This window comes from Chrysochloris asiatica, unplaced genomic scaffold (genome assembly GCF_000296735.1).
Source record: "Chrysochloris asiatica unplaced genomic scaffold, ChrAsi1.0 scaffold00002, whole genome shotgun sequence".
In the NCBI taxonomy this organism is placed as follows: Eukaryota; Metazoa; Chordata; class Mammalia; order Afrosoricida; family Chrysochloridae; genus Chrysochloris; species Chrysochloris asiatica.
Window position 1 is genome coordinate 41,299,868 of NW_006408520.1, and position 4,764 is coordinate 41,304,631.

At 34.0% G+C, this 4,764-nt stretch overlaps 1 pseudogene; it reads right to left on the reverse strand.

Annotated features, from left to right (window-relative positions):
• Positions 1-291: 291 nt before the first annotated feature.
• The window catches only part of LOC102837994, a 19,043-nt pseudogene continuing 14,570 nt past the window's right edge, over positions 292-4,764 (reverse strand).

Sequence of the window (4,764 nt, forward strand, 5' to 3'; positions counted from 1 at the left end):
ACAGAAATAATTTAGTGTGCTCCATCCAAAGATTGTTTATATAGATTTATTGAAGGTAATTGCATTTTAAAGGATAGGATAATACACTCTTATATTGGCAAAGATTATGATTGTAATTTATAATTTTATACTTGTTTTTCAAAAATTAGTTTAAGTGGTAGAATTGCTTCCCAGTATGATTTTTTTTTTTTTCATATACTCTGTGTTTATCATAATGGCTTTGTTTACATAACATCCCCAAATGCCAATTAATTCAATGGAGAAAAGAAAATCAGGCAAAACTTTTTTTTTTTTTTTTTTTTTATCATATCACATTTCTAAAAAGAGCTATTTAAGTCTTTGTTTTCAAATGAAAATCTGAAAATACTAAATAAAAGTAACCAGATTATGATAGAATATATCAATGCAGAATAATCTTATGATCATACAGTAAGAACACAGACTTTCAACTCACACACATTTACTGGAGTACAAATCCCAGTTCTACAAATTATTCAAACTATTATTTTAATCTTTCAGAATTTTAATTTACTTGTTTTATATTTACATTTAATATTTTACCTTATAGGTTTATGTGAGGTTTAAATATGATATCATAGATGAAATATGCAATTCATAAATTCAGTCATAATGTGATAGTTGTAGTGATTATGTGTTGTGGAGTCAATTTAGATTCATAGCTACCCTGTATAGGGTTTCTGAGGATGTAAATCTTTATGGTAGCAGAAAGCCTCATCTTTCTCCTGTGGAATAGCTAGTAGATTCGAACTGCTGAATTTACAGCTAGCAGCCCAACTTATAATCCACCAACAGCTCCTTAGTAATTATGTCAGAGTTATGTTTTGACTACTACTGTTCCTGACCTTATTTATTTTCTTGATGAAACTCTTTATTAATGACATTTGTAAAACAAGTTGTTTAAGATATGAATGGACAGTAAGTTTTATTTCAATAACTTTTCATATGGTTAGGCTACACACTAATGTTTTAGCTATCTGAAAGCTCAAATAAATAGGTAATATATGAAATCAGGTCCATCATTTCAATGTATCAAATTATTCTGTAGGATATTCCTCCTCTATACCAACAAGATGACCAGTTTTCTTCTTTTATTTTTTGGTTTGGTTATTACTCACACGTTCTGTAGGAATGGGATTTTTATTCACAATTATTGCAAACCAGTTTCCTCTCTCAAATAATAGCAGATACCTAAAACCATGACCCAAAGTTTTAAAGAAAAATGAAAAGAAATATTGAGTTATGAACCCAAATGGGAAAAAAAAAAGTTTTATAAAAATATTTGTGTATATAGGTCAGTACTTGGTTTCAATTTATTTTAAAAAGAGAAATAAATTATCTGAAACTTTTCAATTTAACTTTTAATAGTTTGTACTTCTTAATTATTGGCAAAGCATTTGTTTGTTTGTTTTTGTCCTTCTTAAACATTTGCTGAAGTGTTCAAGTAAGCTTATGTTTCCAATTTAACAACTTCTTTTGTGGTACACTTAAAAAATTAGAACATACCTTATGGTGTGATGGGTTCAAATTAAGAAAAACTAAATAGATGTATACAGATAAAATAATTAGTGTTTTCTCTGTAAGCAATTTCTGTTCAAAGATTTATTTGTATATAGAGATAAAGTTTATTTCAGAAGAAAACACGAGCAAACAGGGAAGGGAGGAAAATCAGAGATTATACAGAGCTATACTTGACTTTACAAACAATGCAGAATTACAATGCATGTAACAAAAACAGCAAAGAGTTGTATTTCTAATTTTAAGTTGATAGTTACAAATATAGTATTTAACAATTTTCTATTTTATTTCAGTACAATTTTCAACATACGTCCACTATTTTTCAAGCTATATAAAGACTTTAAACAAAATATCTACTGGCTACTTGAAAACATTAAAATTTAAGTGAAATGATTACATTCTTACTTGAAAATAAAAATCAGGGAAAAAAATAAAGTTGGTGAAGTTCTGTTCTCAATTTTAATTTTACTTCCAATCCACTATTCCTTTTCTTTGTGTCTATCCTTTTCTTCAGTCTCTTCTTCATTTCAACAAACTCATCCCTTGGTATTTGTCCTGAGTCCATTTTGGACTGCTATCTGATTTTTTGAAGTTAAAGCACCCTCTGCCACATAGAAAAGTACCACAACTTCTTCCTCTTTTGGCCCAATAATCCATACCATCATCTCTGTAATAATGAAGTTTCTTCATGGTCAGCTAACTCCTACAAAGCCCGAGTATTCTTTCAGTTCATGGTGAGATGTAATTTTTTTTTTTTCCTCTTTCTTTCTTACTCTCTTTTTCTCCTTGAGAATTGGGAGAAAAAGGTGATGCTGAAGAAGTTGAAGATAGAGAATGATCTTGTTCTTTACTTTTATGTTTAATGCTGTCTTTGTAAGGCTTGTATTCCTTGTAATCTTTTGGAATTTTCTACTGCTTTTTTGAGCCACTGGATTCCCTGGAACCCTTGGGATTGCCTCATTATTCACTTCTTTCTTTTGTATGACTGTCAATGTCATGCTAAAGATAAGCAGAATCACCTTAGTTTTCTTTAAATCTCCCTTGAGTTTTCTTCTTTAAAAATGCTCTCTTCCCCTGCTAAATGGGAATGCTTCCTCAGGAAACTTGGAGAGTTGTCAATTCTCCTGTGTATTTGAGGACACTTTTGCTGGGTACTATGTTCTTCAGTAGCTCTATGTTTAGGGTCATTGCAGCAGATTTGAAGTATTGTTCTTTAACACGATGAACCAAAGACACGATATGTTGAATAAATGACTAAAGTGCTTTTGTTGGCATGTGGCAACTTAATGTGATCAAAGATGGATTGGAATTCTTGCTCCTTCTTGATAGAATGGACAAGTGTACTAGCAAGTAGCCTGTCTTTAGTCAAGGAAGTAGGTCTGTTAGAGTCATCAACTGGAAGCAGTGTCGTTATGAGTTTTGCTTCAGGACGAAAGGAATCACTGACTATTATTTTGATCCTAAATGGGCTCTCCTCTCTGAGGTAGACTTTTATTGAGCATCCAGATTCTTGTATAGAGGGGGACTGTAATCAAAGAGGTCTTGGGGCTTTTAAGACTTTACCTGCTCAGGTAATTGAGTTTCTTTCTTTACTATTATTCTCTCAAGACTTTTATCATCCTCCTTATGCTTGTCTTTTATAGCGCTAGGCCTTTCCACTACATACCCAGTGTCTTTCAGGTTATATATATTTTTTTCTTCTCTAAATCCATCTTTCTCTATTGACATTTAGTGAAAAGTTAGACTTGTACTTGGGTCCTTCCTCCTTAGCATTCTGGTGAGCTGTAGTAGCAAAATTTTTACCCTGATCTACAAGGTCTGACTTCAACTGTCTCTAATCCTCTGTCTCCTCTGTGGCATCCCCTTTGGAATAATTAAACTTTCATTTTCCAGATTCTTTATCACTGAAGTAATCTAGATCTTGATCTTCCCATTCTCCTTCTGCCCTTCCTTTCTCTGATCCTTTCTCCTTGGGAGTCTCTATATCCCTGGAAGTACCACTATCAAGCAGGAATACTCTAGATTCTTCATCTGTGAACCTTTTAAATAAATTTCTGTTCTTTGCAGTTTCCTGATCTCCACATCAAGATAAAATGAGGAGTGTCCCATAGGCTCATCTCTTGGAGCATTATGTGGTGTGATTTTCTTTGTAAGGCTTCTTCGAGAAGGGGTGTGATGAATTGGATTATTCTCAGAAGGACTGTATTGGATAGATCCATTTTCAACAGAACCAGATCCAGATCTTTCAGGATTGTGCTGAATGGAAGGAGAATGATGAGAAGGGGTATCTTTTGTAGAGTGGACTGTACTGAGCATAGGGGCACCAGAGCAAGATGATGTAGCAATGGGTGAAGGATTATGGGGCCATCAGGGACTATTATCATAAGCTGAAAGACCAGGTCAAATATTACCAGATGTAGCTGACTTATTAAATTCATCAATAGATTCAGCTGGTTCATGTTCAAAAGTATCTTTCGGCTCCTCCTGTAATTTGCTTTTCAAAGGACTTTCTTACTGGGGCTCCCTTTCAGCTTTTTTGCTTTGTTTTTCCTGAGACCCTCATCTTTTAGAGACAGGTGATTTGCTATATGGAGACGATAAACAAGATGATGATGATCTTGGATACGTAGAGGATCTATATGACCAATAAGATATGCTTCAGGATCCCTGAGAAGAAATGGATCTTATTTGGGGACTTTTGGAACATGACCTCATCTATGACTCCTAGAGTGTCTTCAATTCCAGACACGTCTGGAACCACCTCATTGCTATCTATCTCATCTTCCATGATAATACCCTCTACATGTTCCTCTGGCAGATGAGTGGACTAGGAAGAAGGAATGATGAATTACTTTTGAATGTTTAGTCACTGAAAACCTTATGAATAGCAGAGAAACACTGTCAGATATAGTTCTGGAAAATGAGACCCTCAGGTTGGAAGGCACTCAAAAGGTGACTGGGGAAGAGCAGCCTCCTCAAGGAAGAGTTGACTGTGACGATGCAAATGGAGTAAAGCACATGAGAGAAAAGCCCACGTGACGTGACCTTCATTTGCTAATGGGGCACAAATCAAAATGAAGAGAAACAGCTGTAAACATACATTGAAAATCAGAACATGGAATGTACGAAGTATGAATCTAGGATACTAGTAAGTTGCCAAAAATGTCAAAAAAAATGTTATAAACATTGATATCTTAGGCATAAGTGAGCTGACATGGACTAGTATTG